The sequence below is a fragment of the Pimephales promelas genome, chromosome 21 (assembly GCF_988280905.1).
Source record: "Pimephales promelas chromosome 21, fPimPro1.hap1.1, whole genome shotgun sequence".
Classification (NCBI taxonomy): Eukaryota; Metazoa; Chordata; class Actinopteri; order Cypriniformes; family Leuciscidae; genus Pimephales; species Pimephales promelas.
The window spans coordinates 20,069,588-20,087,968 of NC_142789.1; the positions used below are offsets into that span (position 1 = coordinate 20,069,588).

General features: G+C 40.8%; 1 protein-coding gene across 1 annotated transcript in view; it reads right to left on the reverse strand.

Annotated features, from left to right (window-relative positions):
- The window catches only part of zhx3a (zinc fingers and homeoboxes 3a), a 90,368-nt gene that overhangs the window by 2,053 nt on the left and 69,934 nt on the right, over positions 1-18,381 (reverse strand). The gene's annotated exons all lie outside the window — the stretch shown is intronic.

Below are 18,381 nucleotides of genomic sequence, written 5' to 3' on the forward strand. Positions count from 1 at the left end.
CAAGAGCAGAGATTCTAGCACTTTGCTGCACACAATTTTCATTATTTATGCACGTTAAGACACACTTTGAGTAACTCAATAATTCATAAGCTCTGCCTTCACTCACACCAAAAATAGCCTTTTAAATAAAGCACATAAAGGTTCATGCCAGTGACTAATTCAAAATACTGTTGATCAAAACTCCAAATGCTGTTAATATGCACATAATTTAATTCACATTTCCCAATTAAACTAATTTTAAAATTTGTGCTACTTTGATTACCTAAATCAAAGTAATGTGATGTGACAATCCAAGAGTAGTAGACAGCAGTTGAAGACTCAGTCAGTCTCAACAAGTCAGCTGCTAGAAAAACTACAATAGGTCTCTTGGGAAAATGCTCAAAATTAGCTTTTTTTAATTTTTCTTAACCCCCTCAGACCTGAATTATGTTTCAAGTTTCTGAAAAATATAAAAGTACATTTCCCCAGCTCATGAGGTTTTTATAAATGAAAACAAATGATTTTTTTTTTATTTTTATAATTGCTTTCATTGTGATTTTTTTTGGTCCATTCCAATGGACATCAGGTCAAAACAGGTGTACTTCCCAAAAATGTACCAACATGAAATAAATTAATAAACATAAAATTTGTTGGTCTATGTTTTAAGCTTTTTCTCAAGGTCAAAAAAATTCCAGCAGTATACCATTTAAACTATAATTTTGAGGTTTTTGTTTTACAGATTGCACATTGTTTGTAACAAACCAAATATATTCGAATCAATCAATCTGGTCATATTGGAGTCATTTTCTATGTGCCTCTTTCTTTTTTTAGAGCAAAAACTTGAACATTAAAACATTACAACTTTAATCGCTTAAGTCATCAATATCTCAGCTCAGGAAGGCTCTAGAGCCTCCATTTTTGCACTCAAGTCAAAGTCTCGTGGCCCTCTATCATAATCCAGAGTTTTGAGAAGATTGGAGAAACTTAATTTTTCGCCTGAAAATGAAAATAACGAAAGGGGTAACACTGTCGTTTTTTTTTCGGGTCGAAATTTTGAATTTCGATATCTCAGCTCTGGAAGGGTCTAGATCTTCCATTTTTGCACTCAGGTCAAAGTCTCACAGCCCTCTATCATAATCCAGAGTTTTGAGAAGATTGGAGAAACTTAATTTTTCGCCCAAAAATGAAAAAAAAAACTAAAGGGGTAACACTGTCGTTTTTTTTTCAGGTCGAAATTTTGAATTTCGATATCTCAGCTCTGGAAGGGTCTAGAGACTCCATTTTTGCACTCAGGTCTAAGTCTCATGGCCCTCTATCATAATCCAGAGTTTTGAGAAGATTGGAGAAACTTAATTTTTCGCCTGAAAACGAAAAAAAACGAAAGGGGAAACACTGTTTTTTTTTTTTCCGGGTCGAAATTTTGAATTTTGATATCTCAGCTCTGGAAGGGTCTAGAGCCTCCTTTTTTGCACTCAGGTCAAAGTCTCATGGCCCTCTATCAGAATCCAGAGTTTTGAAAAGATTGGAGAAACTTAATTTTTCGCCCGAAAACGAAAAAAAAACGAAAGGGGTAACACTGTCGTTTTTTTTTTCGGGTCGAAATTTTGAATTTCGATATCTCAGCTCTGGAAGGGTCTAGAGCCTCTATTTTTCCACTCAGGTCAAAGTCTCGTGGCCCTCTATCAGAATCCAGAGTTTTGAGAAGATTGGAAAAACTTAATTTTTCGCCCAAAACGAAAAAAAACGAAAGGGGTAACACTGTCGTTTTTTTTTTCGGGTCGAAATTTTGAATTTCGATATCTCAGCTCTGGAAGGGTCTCTAGAGACTCCATTTTTGCACTCAGGTGTAAGTCTCGTGGCCCTCTATCAGAATCCAGAGTTTTGAGAAGATTGGAGAAACTTAATTTTTTGCCCGGAAAAAAAAAAACGAAAGGGGTACCACTGTCGTTTTTGTTTTTTTTTTCGGGTTGAATTTTTGAGTTTCGATATCTCAGCTCTGGAAGGGTCTAGAGATTCCATTTTTGCACTCAGGTGTAAGTCTCACACCCCTCTATCAGAATCCAGAGTTTTGAGAAGATTGGAGAAACTGAAATTTTCACCCAAAAAAAAAAAACGAAAGGGGTACCACTGTCGTTTTTGTTTTTTTTTCGGGTCGAATTTTTGAGTTTCGATATCTCAGCTCTGGAAGGGTCTAGAGCCTAAATTTTTGCTCTCAAGTGTAAGTCTCATGGCCCTCTATCAGAAACAGGAGTTTTGAGAAGATTGGAGAAACTTAATTTTTCGCCCGAAAAAAAAAAAAACGAAAGGGGTACCACTGTCGTTTTTTTTTTCGGGTTGAATTTTTGAGTTTCAATATCTCAGCTCTGGAAGCGTCTAGAGCCTCCATTTTTGCACTCAGGTCTAAGTCTCATGGCCCTCTATCATAATCCAGAGTTTTGAGAAGATTGGAGAAACTTAATTTTTCGCCTGAAAACGAAAAAAAACGAAAGGGGTAACACTGTTTTTTTTTTCCGGGTCGAAATTTTGAATTTTGATATCTCAGCTCTGGAAGGGTCTAGAGCCTCCTTTTTTGCACTCACGTCAAAGTCTCATGGCCCTCTATCAGAATCCAGAGTTTTGAAAAGATTGGAGAAACTTAATTTTTCGCCCGAAAACGAAAAAAAAAACGAAAGGGGTAACACTGTCGTTTTTTTTTTGGGTCAAAATTTTGAATTTTGATATCTCAGCTCTGGAAGGGTCTATATCTTCCATTTTTGCACTCAGGTCAAAGTCTCACAGCCCTCTATCATAATCCAGAGTTTTGAGAAGATTGGAGAAACTGAATTTTTCGCCCGAAAACGAAAAAAAAACGAAAGGGGTATCACTGTCGTTTTTTTTTTCGGGTCGAAATTTTGAATTTCGATATCTCAGCTCTGGAAGGGTCTAGAGCCTCTATTTTTCCACTCAGGTCAAAGTCTCTTGGCCCTCTATCCGAATCCAGAGTTTTGAGAAGATTGGAAAAACTTAATTTTTCGCCCAAAAACGAAAAAAAAACGAAAGGGGTAACACTGTCGTTTTTTTTTCGGGTCGAAATTTTGAATTTCGATATCTCAGCTCTGGAAGGGTCTAGATCTTCCATTTTTGCACTCAGGTCAAAGTCTCACAGCCCTCTATCATAATCCAGAGTTTTGAGAAGATTGGAGAAACTTAATTTTTCGCCCAAAAATGAAAAAAAACTAAAGGGGTAACACTGTCGTTTTTTTTTCTGGTCGAAATTTTGAATTTCGATATCTCAGCTCTGGAAGGGTCTCTAGAGACTCCATTTTTGCACTCAGGTGTAAGTCTCGTGGCCCTCTATCAGAATCCAGAGTTTTGAGAAGATTGGAGAAACTTAATTTTTCGCCAAAAAACGAAAGGGGTAACACTGTCGTTTTTTCTTTTTCGGGTCGAAATTTTGAATTTCGATATCTCAGCTCTGGAAGGGTCTAGAGCCTTCCTTTTTTGCACTCAGGTCAAAGTCTCACAGCCCTCTATCAGAATCCAGAGTTTTGAGAAGATTGGAGAAACTTAAATTTTCGCCCGAAAACGAAAAAAAACGAAAGGGGTAACACTGTCGTTTTTTTTTCGGGTCGAAATTTTGAATTTCGATATCTCAGCTCTGGAAGCGTCTAGAGCCTAATTTTTTGCACTCAGGTCAAAGTCTCACAGCCCTCTATCATAATCCAGAGTTTTGAGAAGATTGGAGAAACTTAATTTTTCGCCCGAAAATGTAAAAAAACGAAAGGGGTAACACTTTTTTTTTTCCCGGGTCGAAATTTTGAATTTTGATATCTCAGATCTGGAAGGGTCTAGAGCCTCCTTTTTTGCACTCACGTCAAAGTCTCATGGCCCTCTATCAGAATCCAGAGTTTTGAAAAGATTGGAGAAACTTAATTTTTCGCCCGAAAACGAAAAAAAACGAAAGGGGTAACACTGTCGTTTTTTTTTTGGGTCAAAATTTTGAATTTTAATATCTCAGTTCTGGAAGGGTCTAGATCTTCCATTTTTGCACTCAGGTCAAAGTCTCACAGCCCTCTATCATAATCCAGAGTTTTGAGAAGATTGGAGAAACTGAATTTTTCGCCCGAAAACGAAAAAAAAACGAAAGGGGTAACACTGTCGTTTTTTTTTCGGGTCGAAATTTTGAATTTCGATATCTCAGCTCTGGAAGGGTCTAGAGCCTCTATTTTTCCACTCAGGTCAAAGTCTCGTGGCCCTCTATCAGAATCTAGAGTTTTGAGAAGATTGGAAAAACTTAATTTTTCGCCCAAAAACGAAAAAAAACGAAAGGGGTAACACTGTCGTTTTTTTTTTCGGGTCGAAATTTTGAATTTCGATATCTCAGCTCTGGAAGGGTCTCTAGAGACTCCATTTTTGCACTCAGGTGTAAGTCTCGTGGCCCTCTATCAGAATCCAGAGTTTTGAGAAGATTGGAGAAACTTAATTTTTCGCCCGAAAAAAAAAAACGAAAGGGGTACCACTGTCGTTTTTGTTTTTTTTTCGGGTTGAATTTTTGAGTTTCGATATCTCAGCTCTGGAAGGGTCTAGAGATTCCATTTTTGCACTCAGGTGTAAGTCTCACACCCCTCTATCAGAATCCATAGTTTTGAGAAGATTGGAGTAACTGAATTTTTCGCCCGAAAAAAAAAAAACGAAAGGGGTACCACTGTCGTTTTTGTTTTTTTTCGGGTCGAATTTTTGAGTTTCGATATCTCAGCTCTGGAAGGGTCTAGAGCCTCCATTTTTGCGCTCGGGTCAATGTCTCGCGGCCCTCTATCATAATCCAGAGTTTTGAGAAGATTGGAGAAACTTGATTTTTCGCCCGAAAACGAAAAAAAACGTAAGGGGTAACACTGTCGTTTTTTTTTCGGGTCGAAATTTTGAGTTTCGATATCTCAGCTCTGGAAGGGTCTAGAGCCTCCATTTTTGCGCTCGGGTCAAAGTCTCGCGGCCCTCTATCATAATCCAGAGTTTTGAGAAGATTGGAGAAACTTGATTTTTAGCCCGAAAACGGAAAAAAACGTAAGGGGTAACACTGTCGTTTTTTTTTCGGGTCGAAATTTTGAGTTTCGATATCTCAGCTCTGGAAGGGTCTAGAGCCTCCATTTTTGCGCTCGGGTCAAAGTCTCGCGGCCCTCTATCATAATCCAGAGTTTTGAGAAGATTGGAGAAACTTGGTTTTTCGCCCGAAAACGAAAAAAAAACGTAAGGGGTAACACTGTCGGTTTTTTTTCGGGTCGAAATTTTGAGTTTTGATATCTCAGCTCTGGAAGGGTCTAGAGCCTCCATTTTTGCGCTCGGGTCAAAGTCTCGCGGCCCTCTATCATAATCCAGAGTTTTGAGAAGATTGGAGAAACTTGATTTTTCGCCCGAAAACGAAAAAAAACGTAAGGGGTAACACTGTCGTTTTTTTTTCGGGTCGAAATTTTGAGTTTCGATATCTCAGCTCTAGAAGGGTCTAGAGCCTCCATTTTTACGCTCGGGTCAAAGTCTCGCGGCCCTCTATCATAATCCAGAGTTTTGAGAAGATTGGAGAAACTTGATTTTTCGCCCGCAAACGAAAAAAAACGTAAGGGGTAACACTGTCGTTTTTTTTTCGGGTCGAAATTTTGAGTTTCGATATCTCAGCTCTGGAAGGGTCTAGAGCCTCCATTTTTGCGCTCGGGTCAAAGTCTCGCGGCCCTCTATCATAATCCAGAGTTTTGAGAAGATTGGAGAAACTTGATTTTTCGCCCAAAAACGGAAAAAAACGTAAGGGGTAACACTGTCGTTTTTTTTTCGGGTCGAAATTTTGAGTTTCGATATCTCAGCTCTGGAAGGGTCTAGAGCCTCCATTTTTGCGCTCGGGTCAATGTCTCGCGGCCCTCTATCATAATCCAGAGTTTTGAGAAGATTGGAGAAACTTGATTTTTAGCCCGAAAACGGAAAAAAACGTAAGGGGTAACACTGTCGTTTTTTTTTCGGGTCGAAATTTTGAGTTTCGATATCTCAGCTCTGGAAGGGTCTAGAGCCTCCATTTTTGCGCTCGGGTCAAAGTCTCGCGGCCCTCTATCATAATCCAGAGTTTTGAGAAGATTGGCGAAACTTGATTTTTAGCCCGAAAACGGAAAAAAACATAAGGGGTAACACTGTCGTTTTTTTTTCGGGTCGAAATTTTGAGTTTCGATATCTCAGCTCTGGAAGGGTCTAGAGCCTCCATTTTTGCGCTCGGGTCAAAGTCTCGCGGCCCTCTATCATAATCCAGAGTTTTGAGAAGATTGGAGAAACTTGGTTTTTCGCCCGAAAACGAAAAAAAAACGTAAGGGGTAACACTGTCGTTTTTTTTTCGGGTCGAAATTTTGAGTTTTGATATCTCAGCTCTGGAAGGGTCTAGAGCCTCCATTTTTGCGCTCGGGTCAAAGTCTCGCGGCCCTCTATCATAATCCAGAGTTTTGAGAAGATTGGAGAAACTTAAATTTTCGCCCGAAAACGAAAAAAAACGAAAGGGGTAACACTGTCGTTTTTTTTTCGGGTCGAAATTTTGAATTTCGATATCTCAGCTCTGGAAGCGTCTAGAGCCTACTTTTTTGCACTCAGGTCAAAGTCTCACAGCCCTCTATCATAATCCAGAGTTTTGAGAAGATTGGAGAAACTTAATTTTTCGCCCGAAAATGTAAAAAAACGAAAGGGGTAACACTTTTTTTTTTCCCGGGTCGAAATTTTGAATTTTGATATCTCAGATCTGGAAGGGTCTAGAGCCTCCTTTTTTGCACTCACGTCAAAGTCTCATGGCCCTCTATCAGAATCCAGAGTTTTGAAAAGATTGGAGAAACTTAATTTTTCGCCCGAAAATGAAAAAAAACGAAAGGGGTAACACTGTCGTTTTTTTCTTGGGTCAAAATTTTGAATTTTGATATCTCAGTTCTGGAAGGGTCTAGATCTTCCATTTTTGCACTCAGGTCAAAGTCTCACAGCCCTCTATCATAATCCAGAGTTTTGAGAAGATTGGAGAAACTGAATTTTTCGCCCGAAAACGAAAAAAAACGAAAGGGGTAACAATGTCGTTTTTTTTTTCGGGTCGAAATTTTGAATTTCGATATCTCAGCTCTGGAAGGGTCTCTAGAGACTCAATTTTTGCACTCAGGTGTAAGTCTCGTGGCTCTCTATCAGAATCCAGAGTTTTGAGAAGATTGGAGAAACTTAATTTTTCGCCCGAAAACGAAAAAAAACGAAAGGGGTAACACTGTCGTTTTTTTTTCGGGTCGAAATTTTGAATTTCGATATCTCAGCTCTGGAAGGGTCTAGAGCCTCTATTTTTCCACTCAGGTCAAAGTCTCGTGGCCCTCTATCAGAATCTAGAGTTTTGAGAAGATTGGAAAAACTTAATTTTTCGCCCAAAAACGAAAGGGGTAACAATGTCGTTTTTTTTTTCGGGTCGAATTTTTGAGTTTCGATATCTCAGCTCTGGAAGGGTCTAGAGCCTCCATTTTTGCGCTCGGGTCAATGTCTCGCGGCCCTCTATCATAATCCAGAGTTTTGAGAAGATTGGAGAAACTTGATTTTTCGCCCGAAAACGAAAAAAAACGTAAGGGGTAACACTGTCGTTTTTTTTTCGGGTCGAAATTTTGAGTTTCGATATCTCAGCTCTGGAAGGGTCTAGAGCCTCCATTTTTGCGCTCGGGTCAAAGTCTCGCGGCCCTCTATCATAATCCAGAGTTTTGAGAAGATTGGAGAAACTTGATTTTTAGCCCGAAAACGAAAAAAAACGTAAGGGGTAACACTGTCGTTTTTTTTTCGGGTCGAAATTTTGAGTTTCGATATCTCAGCTCTGGAAGGGTCTAGAGCCTCCATTTTTGCGCTCGGGTCAAAGTCTCGCGGCCCTCTATCATAATCCAGAGTTTTGAGAAATTGGAGAAACTTGGTTTTTCGCCCGAAAACGAAAAAAAAACGTAAGGGGTAACACTGTCGTTTTTTTTTCGGGTCGAAATTTTGAGTTTTGATATCTCAGCTCTGGAAGGGTCTAGAGCCTCCATTTTTGCGCTCGGGTCAAAGTCTCGCGGCCCTCTATCATAATCCAGAGTTTTGAGAAGATTGGAGAAACTTGATTTTTCGCCCGAAAACGAAAAAAAACGTAAGGGGTAACACTGTCGTTTTTTTTTCGGGTCGAAATTTTGAGTTTCGATATCTCAGCTCTGGAAGGGTCTAGAGCCTCCATTTTTGCGCTCGGGTCAAAGTCTCGCGGCCCTCTATCATAATCCAGAGTTTTGAGAAGATTGGAGAAACTTGATTTTTAGCCCGAAAACGAAAAAAAACGTAAGGGGTAACACTGTCGTTTTTTTTTCGGGTCGAAATTTTGAGTTTCGATATCTCAGCCCTGGAAGGGTCTAGAGCCTCCATTTTTGCGCTCGGGTCAAAGTCTCGCGGCCCTCTATCATAATCCAGAGTTTTGAGAAATTGGAGAAACTTGGTTTTTCGCCCGAAAACGAAAAAAAAACGTAAGGGGTAACACTGTCGTTTTTTTTTCGGGTCGAAATTTTGAGTTTTGATATCTCAGCTCTGGAAGGGTCTAGAGCCTCCATTTTTGCGCTCGGGTCAAAGTCTCGCGGCCCTCTATCATAATCCAGAGTTTTGAGAAGATTGGAGAAACTTGATTTTTCGCCCGAAAACGAAAAAAAACGTAAGGGGTAACACTGTCGTTTTTTTTTCGGGTCGAAATTTTGAGTTTCGATATCTCAGCTCTAGAAGGGTCTAGAGCCTCCATTTTTACGCTCGGGTCAAAGTCTCGCGGCCCTCTATCATAATCCAGAGTTTTGAGAAGATTGGAGAAACTTGATTTTTCGCCCGAAAACGAAAAAAAACGTAAGGGGTAACACCGTCGTTTTTTTTTCGGGTCGAAATTTTGAGTTTCGATATCTCAGCTCTGGAAGGGTCTAGAGCCTCCATTTTTGCGCTCGGGTAAAAGTCTTGCGACCCTCTATCATAATCCAGAGTTTTGAGAAGATTGGAGAAACTTGATTTTTCGCCCGAAAACGAAAAAAAACGTAAGGGGTAACACTGTCGTTTTTTTGTTTCGGGTCGAAATTTGAGTTTCGATATCTCAGCTCTGGAAGGGTCTAGAGCCTCCATTTTTGCGCTCGGGTCAATGTCTCGCGGCCCTCTATCATAATCCAGAGTTTTGAGAAGATTGGAGAAACTTGATTTTTCGCCCGAAAACGAAAAAAACGTAAGGGGTAACACTGTCGTTTTTTTTTCGGGTCGAAATTTTGAGTTTCGATATCTCAGCTCTGGAAGGGTCTAGAGCCTCCATTTTTGCGCTCGGGTCAAAGTCTCGCGGCCCTCTATCATAATCCAGAGTTTTGAGAAGATTGGAGAAACTTGATTTTTAGCCCGAAAACGGAAAAAAACGTAAGGGGTAACACTGTCGTTTTTTTTTCGGGTCGAAATTTTGAGTTTCGATATCTCAGCTCTGGAAGGGTCTAGAGCCTCCATTTTTGCGCTCGGGTCAAAGTCTCGCGGCCCTCTATCATAATCCAGAGTTTTGAGAAGATTGGAGAAACTTGGTTTTTCGCCCGAAAACGAAAAAAAAAACGTAAGGGGTAACACTGTCGTTTTTTTTTCGGGTCGAAATTTTGAGTTTTGATATCTCAGCTCTGGAAGGGTCTAGAGCCTCCATTTTTGCGCTCGGGTCAAAGTCTCGCGGCCCTCTATCATAATCCAGAGTTTTGAGAAGATTGGAGAAACTTGATTTTTCGCCCGAAAACGAAAAAAACGTAAGGGGTAACACTGTCGTTTTTTTTTCGGGACGAAATTTTGAGTTTCGATATCTCAGCTCTGGAAGGGTCTAGAGCCTCCATTTTTCCGCTCGGGTCAATGTCTCGCGGCCCTCTATCATAATCCAGAGTTTTGAGAAGATTGGAGAAACTTGATTTTTCGCCCGAAAACGAAAAAAAACGTAAGGGGTAACACTGTCGTTTTTTTTTCGGGTCGAAATTTTGAGTTTCGATATCTCAGCTCTGGAAGGGTCTAGAGCCTCCATTTTTGCGCTCGGGTCAAAGTCTCGCGGCCCTCTATCATAATCCAGAGTTTTGAGAAGATTGGAGAAACTTGATTTTTAGCCCGAAAACGGAAAAAAACATAAGGGGTAACACTGTCGTTTTTTTTTCGGGTCGAAATTTTAAGTTTCGATATCTCAGCTCTGGAAGGGTCTAGAGCCTCCATTTTTGCGCTCGGGTCAAAGTCTCGCGGCCCTCTATCATAATCCAGAGTTTTGAGAAGATTGGAGAAACTTGGTTTTTCGCCCGAAAACGAAAAAAAAACGTAAGGGGTAACACTGTCGTTTTTTTTTCGGGTCGAAATTTTGAGTTTCGATATCTCAGCTCTGGAAGGGTCTAGAGCCTCCATTTTTGCGCTCGGGTCAAAGTCTCGCGGCCCTCTATCATAATCCAGAGTTTTGAGAAGATTGGAGAAACTTGATTTTTCGCCCGAAAACGAAAAAAAACGTAAGGGGTAACACTGTCGTTTTTTTTTCGGGTCGAAATTTTGAGTTTCGATATCTCAGCTCTAGAAGGGTCTAGAGCCTCCATTTTTACGCTCGGGTCAAAGTCTCGCGGCCCTCTATCATAATCCAGAGTTTTGAGAAGATTGGAGAAACTTGATTTTTCGCCCGAAAACGAAAAAAAACGTAAGGGGTAACACTGTCGTTTTTTTTTCGGGTCGAAATTTTGAGTTTCGATATCTCAGCTCTGGAAGGGTCTAGAGCCTCCATTTTTGCGCTCGGGTCAAAGTCTCGCGGCCCTCTATCATAATCCAGAGTTTTGAGAAGATTGGAGAAACTTGATTTTTCGCCCGAAAACGGAAAAAAACGTAAGGGGTAACACTGTCGTTTTTTTTTCGGGTCGAAATTTTGAGTTTCGATATCTCAGCTCTGGAAGGGTCTAGAGCCTCCATTTTTGCGCTCGGGTCAAAGTCTCGCGGCCCTCTATCATAATCCAGAGTTTTGAGAAGATTGGAGAAACTTGATTTTTAGCCCGAAAACGGAAAAAAACGTAAGGGGTAACACTGTCGTTTTTTTTTCGGGTCGAAATTTTGAATTTCGATATCTCAGCTCTGGAAGGGTCTCTAGAGACTCCATTTTTGCACTCAGGTGTAAGTCTCGTGGCCCTCTATCATAATCCAGAGTTTTGAGAAGATTGGAGAAACTTGATTTTTAGCCCGAAAACGGAAAAAAACGTAAGGGGTAACACTGTCGTTTTTTTTTCGGGTTGAATTTTTGAGTTTCGATATCTCAGCTCTGGAAGGGTCTAGAGATTCCATTTTTGCACTCAGGTGTAAGTCTCACACCCCTCTATCAGAATCCATAGTTTTGAGAAGATTGGAGTAACTGAATTTTTCGCCCGAAAAAAAAAAAACGAAAGGGGTACCACTGTCGTTTTTGTTTTTTTTCGGGTCGAATTTTTGAGTTTCGATATCTCAGCTCTGGAAGGGTCTAGAGCCTCCATTTTTGCGCCCGGGTCAAAGTCTCGCGGCCCTCTATCATAATCCAGAGTTTTGAGAAGATTGGAGAAACTTGATTTTTCGCCCGAAAACGAAAAAAAACGTAAGGGGTAACACTGTGGTTTTTTTTTCGGGTCGAAATTTTGAGTTTCGATATCTCAGCTCTAGAAGGGTCTAGAGCCTCCATTTTTACGCTCGGGTCAAAGTCTCGCGGCCCTCTATCATAATCCAGAGTTTTGAGAAGATTGGAGAAACTTGATTTTTCGCCCGAAAACGAAAAAAAACGTAAGGGGTAACACTGTCGTTTTTTTTTCGGGTCGAAATTTTGAGTTTCGATATCTCAGCTCTGGAAGGGTCTAGAGCCTCCATTTTTGCGCTCGGGTCAAAGTCTCGCGGCCCTCTATCATAATCCAGAGTTTTGAGAAGATTGGAGAAACTTGATTTTTCGCCCGAAAACGAAAAAAAACGTAAGGGGTAACACTGTCGTTTTTTTTTCGGGTCGAAATTTTGAGTTTCGATATCTCAGCTCTGGAAGGGTCTAGAGCCTCCATTTTTGCGCTCGGGTCAAAGTCTCGCGGCCCTCTATCATAATCCAGAGTTTTGAGAAGATTGGAGAAACTTGATTTTTAGCCCGAAAACGGAAAAAAACGTAAGGGGTAACACTGTCGTTTTTTTTTCGGGTCGAAATTTTGAATTTCGATATCTCAGCTCTGGAAGGGTCTCTAGAGACTCCATTTTTGCACTCAGGTGTAAGTCTCGTGGCCCTCTATCAGAATCCAGAGTTTTGAGAAGATTGGAGAAACTTAATTTTTCGCCCGAAAAAAAAAAACGAAAGGGGTACCACTGTCGTTTTTGTTTTTTTTTCGGGTTGAATTTTTGAGTTTCGATATCTCAGCTCTGGAAGGGTCTAGAGATTCCATTTTTGCACTCAGGTGTAAGTCTCACACCCCTCTATCAGAATCCATAGTTTTGAGAAGATTGGAGTAACTGAATTTTTCGCCCGAAAAAAAAAAAACGAAAGGGGTACCACTGTCGTTTTTGTTTTTTTTCGGGTCGAATTTTTGAGTTTCGATATCTCAGCTCTGGAAGGGTCTAGAGCCTCCATTTTTGCGCTCGGGTCAATGTCTCGCGGCCCTCTATCATAATCCAGAGTTTTGAGAAGATTGGAGAAACTTGATTTTTCGCCCAAAAACGGAAAAAAACGTAAGGGGTAACACTGTCGTTTTTTTTTCGGGTCGAAATTTTGAGTTTCGATATCTCAGCTCTGGAAGGGTCTAGAGCCTCCATTTTTGCGCTCGGGTCAATGTCTCGCGGCCCTCTATCATAATCCAGAGTTTTGAGAAGATTGGAGAAACTTGATTTTTCGCCCAAAAACGGAAAAAAACGTAAGGGGTAACACCGTCGTTTTTTTTTCGGGTCGAAATTTTGAGTTTCGATATCTCAGCTCTGGAAGGGTCTAGAGCCTCCATTTTTGCGCTCGGGTCAAAGTCTCGCGGCCCTCTATCATAATCCAAAATTTTGAGAAGATTGGAGAAACTTGATTTTTCGCCCAAAAACGGAAAAAAACGTAAGGGGTAACACCGTCGTTTTTTTTTCGGGTCGAAATTTTGAGTTTCGATATCTCAGCTCTGGAAGGGTCTAGAGCCTCCATTTTTGCGCTCGGGTAAAAGTCTCGCGACCCTCTATCATAATCCAGAGTTTTGAGAAGATTGGAGAAACTTGATTTTTCGCCCGAAAACGAAAAAAAACGTAAGGGGTAACACTGTCGTTTTTTTGTTTCGGGTCGAAATTTGAGTTTCGATATCTCAGCTCTGGAAGGGTCTAGAGCCTCCATTTTTGCGCTCGGGTCAATGTCTCGCGGCCCTCTATCATAATCCAGAGTTTTGAGAAGATTGGAGAAACTTGATTTTTCGCCCGAAAACGAAAAAAACGTAAGGGGTAACACTGTCGTTTTTTTTTCGGGACGAAATTTTGAGTTTCGATATCTCAGCTCTGGAAGGGTCTAGAGCCTCCATTTTTGCGCTCGGGTCAATGTCTCGCGGCCCTCTATCATAATCCAGAGTTTTGAGAAGATTGGAGAAACTTGATTTTTCGCCCGAAAACGAAAAAAAACGTAAGGGGTAACACTGTCGTTTTTTTTTCGGGTCGAAATTTGAGTTTCGATATCTCAGCTCTGGAAGGGTCTAGAGCCTCCATTTTTGCGCTCAGGTCAAAGTCTCGCGGCCCTCTATCATAATCCAGAGTTTTGAGAAGATTGGAGAAACTTGGTTTTTCGCCCGAAAACGAAAAAAAAACGTAAGGGGTAACACTGTCGTTTTTTTTTCGGGTCGAAATTTTGAGTTTTGATATCTCAGCTCTGGAAGGGTCTAGAGCCTCCATTTTTGCGCTCGGGTCAAAGTCTCGCGGCCCTCTATCATAATCCAGAGTTTTGAGAAGATTGGAGAAACTTGATTTTTCGCCCGAAAACGAAAAAAACGTAAGGGGTAACACTGTCGTTTTTTTTTCGGGACGAAATTTTGAGTTTCGATATCTCAGCTCTGGAAGGGTCTAGAGCCTCCATTTTTGCGCTCGGGTCAATGTCTCGCGGCCCTCTATCATAATCCAGAGTTTTGAGAAGATTGGAGAAACTTGATTTTTCGCCCGAAAACGAAAAAAAACGTAAGGGGTAACACTGTCGTTTTTTTTTCGGGTCGAAATTTTGAGTTTCGATATCTCAGCTCTGGAAGGGTCTAGAGCCTCCATTTTTGCGCTCGGGTCAAAGTCTCGCGGCCCTCTATCATAATCCAGAGTTTTGAGAAGATTGGAGAAACTTGATTTTTAGCCCGAAAACGGAAAAAAACATAAGGGGTAACACTGTCGTTTTTTTTTCGGGTCGAAATTTTGAGTTTCGATATCTCAGCTCTGGAAGGGTCTAGAGCCTCCATTTTTGCGCTCGGGTCAAAGTCTCGCGGCCCTCTATCATAATCCAGAGTTTTGAGAAGATTGGAGAAACTTGGTTTTTCGCCCGAAAACGAAAAAAAAACGTAAGGGGTAACACTGTCGTTTTTTTTTTCGGGTCGAAATTTTGAGTTTTGATATCTCAGCTCTGGAAGGGTCTAGAGCCTCCATTTTTGCGCTCGGGTCAAAGTCTCGCGGCCCTCTATCATAATCCAGAGTTTTGAGAAGATTGGAGAAACTTAAATTTTCGCCCGAAAACGAAAAAAAACGAAAGGGGTAACACTGTCGGTTTTTTTTCGGGTCGAAATTTTGAATTTCGATATCTCAGCTCTGGAAGCGTCTAGAGCCTACTTTTTTGCACTCAGGTCAAAGTCTCACAGCCCTCTATCATAATCCAGAGTTTTGAGAAGATTGGAGAAACTTAATTTTTCGCCCGAAAATGTAAAAAAACGAAAGGGGTAACACTTTTTTTTTTCCCGGGTCGAAATTTTGAATTTTGATATCTCAGATCTGGAAGGGTCTAGAGCCTCCTTTTTTGCACTCACGTCAAAGTCTCATGGCCCTCTATCAGAATCCAGAGTTTTGAAAAGATTGGAGAAACTTAATTTTTCGCCCTAAAATGAAAAAAAACGAAAGGGGTAACACTGTCGTTTTTTTTTTTGGGTCAAAATTTTGAATTTTGATATCTCAGTTCTGGAAGGGTCTAGATCTTCCATTTTTGCACTCAGGTCAAAGTCTCACAGCCCTCTATCATAATCCAGAGTTTTGAGAAGATTGGAGAAACTGAATTTTTCGCCCGAAAACGAAAAAAAACGAAAGGGGTAACACTGTCGTTTTTTTTTCGGGTCGAAATTTTAAATTTCGATATCTCAGCTCTGGAAGGGTCTAGAGCCTCTATTTTTCCACTCAGGTCAAAGTCTCGTGGCCCTCTATCAGAATCTAGAGTTTTGAGAAGATTGGAAAAACTTAATTTTTCGCCCAAAAACGAAAAAAAACGAAAGGGGTAACACTGTCGTTTTTTTTTTCGGGTCGAAATTTTGAATTTCGATATCTCAGCTCTGGAAGGGTCTCTAGAGACTCCATTTTTGCACTCAGGTGTAAGTCTCGTGGCCCTCTATCAGAATCCAGAGTTTTGAGAAGATTGGAGAAACTTAATTTTTCGCCCGAAAAAAAAAAACGAAAGGGGTACCACTGTCGTTTTTGTTTTTTTTTCGGGTTGAATTTTTGAGTTTCGATATCTCAGCTCTGGAAGGGTCTAGAGATTCCATTTTTGCACTCAGGTGTAAGTCTCACACCCCTCTATCAGAATCCATAGTTTTGAGAAGATTGGAGTAACTGAATTTTTCGCCCGAAAAAAAAAAAAACGAAAGGGGTACCACTGTCGTTTTTGTTTTTTTTCGGGTCGAATTTTTGAGTTTCGATATCTCAGCTCTGGAAGGGTCTAGAGCCTCCATTTTTGCGCTCGGGTCAATGTCTCGCGGCCCTCTATCATAATCCAGAGTTTTGAGAAGATTGGAGAAACTTGATTTTTCGCCCGAAAACGAAAAAAACGTAAGGGGTAACACTGTCGTTTTTTTTTCGGGACGAAATTTTGAGTTTCGATATCTCAGCTCTGGAAGGGTCTAGAGCCTCCATTTTTGCGCTCGGGTCAATGTCTCGCGGCCCTCTATCATAATCCAGAGTTTTGAGAAGATTGGAGAAACTTGATTTTTCGCCCGAAAACGAAAAAAAACGTAAGGGGTAACACTGTCGTTTTTTTTTCGGGTCGAAATTTTGAGTTTCGATATCTCAGCTCTGGAAGGGTCTAGAGCCTCCATTTTTGCGCTCAGGTCAAAGTCTCGCGGCCCTCTATCATAATCCAGAGTTTTGAGAAGATTGGAGAAACTTGGTTTTTCGCCCGAAAACGAAAAAAAAACGTAAGGGGTAACACTGTCGTTTTTTTTTCGGGTCGAAATTTTGAGTTTTGATATCTCAGCTCTGGAAGGGTCTAGAGCCTCCATTTTTGCGCTCGGGTCAAAGTCTCGCGGCCCTCTATCATAATCCAGAGTTTTGAGAAGATTGGAGAAACTTGATTTTTCGCCCGAAAACGAAAAAAACGTAAGGGGTAACACTGTCGTTTTTTTTTCGGGACGAAATTTTGAGTTTCGATATCTCAGCTCTGGAAGGGTCTAGAGCCTCAATTTTTGCGCTCGGGTCAATGTCTCGCGGCCCTCTATCATAATCCAGAGTTTTGAGAAGATTGGAGAAACTTGATTTTTCGCCCGAAAACGAAAAAAAACGTAAGGGGTAACACTGTCGTTTTTTTTTCGGGTCGAAATTTTGAGTTTCGATATCTCAGCTCTGGAAGGGTCTAGAGCCTCCATTTTTGCGCTCGGGTCAAAGTCTCGCGGCCCTCTATCATAATCCAGAGTTTTGAGAAGATTGGAGAAACTTGATTTTTAGCCCGAAAACGGAAAAAAACATAAGGGGTAACACTGTCGTTTTTTTTTCGGGTCGAAATTTTGAGTTTCGATATCTCAGCTCTGGAAGGGTCTAGAGCCTCCATTTTTGCGCTCGGGTCAAAGTCTCGCGGCCCTCTATCATAATCCAGAGTTTTGAGAAGATTGGAGAAACTTGGTTTTTCGCCCGAAAACGAAAAAAAAACGTAAGGGGTAACACTGTCGTTTTTTTTTTCGGGTCGAAATTTTGAGTTTTGATATCTCAGCTCTGGAAGGGTCTAGAGCCTCCATTTTTGCGCTCGGGTCAAAGTCTCGCGGCCCTCTATCATAATCCAGAGTTTTGAGAAGATTGGAGAAACTTAAATTTTCGCCCGAAAACGAAAAAAAACGAAAGGGGTAACACTGTCGGTTTTTTTTCGGGTCGAAATTTTGAATTTCGATATCTCAGCTCTGGAAGCGTCTAGAGCCTACTTTTTTGCACTCAGGTCAAAGTCTCACAGCCCTCTATCATAATCCAGAGTTTTGAGAAGATTGGAGAAACTTAATTTTTCGCCCGAAAATGTAAAAAAACGAAAGGGGTAACACTTTTTTTTTTCCCGGGTCGAAATTTTGAATTTTGATATCTCAGATCTGGAAGGGTCTAGAGCCTCCTTTTTTGCACTCACGTCAAAGTCTCATGGCCCTCTATCAGAATCCAGAGTTTTGAAAAGATTGGAGAAACTTAATTTTTCGCCCTAAAATGAAAAAAAACGAAAGGGGTAACACTGTCGTTTTTTTTTTTGGGTCAAAATTTTGAATTTTGATATCTCAGTTCTGGAAGGGTCTAGATCTTCCATTTTTGCACTCAGGTCAAAGTCTCACAGCCCTCTATCATAATCCAGAGTTTTGAGAAGATTGGAGAAACTGAATTTTTCGCCCGAAAACGAAAAAAAACGAAAGGGGTAACACTGTCGTTTTTTTTTCGGGTCGAAATTTTAAATTTCGATATCTCAGCTCTGGAAGGGTCTAGAGCCTCTATTTTTCCACTCAGGTCAAAGTCTCGTGGCCCTCTATCAGAATCTAGAGTTTTGAGAAGATTGGAAAAACTTAATTTTTCGCCCAAAAACGAAAAAAAACGAAAGGGGTAACACTGTCGTTTTTTTTTTCGGGTCGAAATTTTGAATTTCGATATCTCAGCTCTGGAAGGGTCTCTAGAGACTCCATTTTTGCACTCAGGTGTAAGTCTCGTGGCCCTCTATCAGAATCCAGAGTTTTGAGAAGATTGGAGAAACTTAATTTTTCGCCCGAAAAAAAAAAACGAAAGGGGTACCACTGTCGTTTTTGTTTTTTTTTCGGGTTGAATTTTTGAGTTTCGATATCTCAGCTCTGGAAGGGTCTAGAGATTCCATTTTTGCACTCAGGTGTAAGTCTCACACCCCTCTATCAGAATCCATAGTTTTGAGAAGATTGGAGTAACTGAATTTTTCGCCCGAAAAAAAAAAAACGAAAGGGGTACCACTGTCGTTTTTGTTTTTTTTTCGGGTCGAATTTTTGAGTT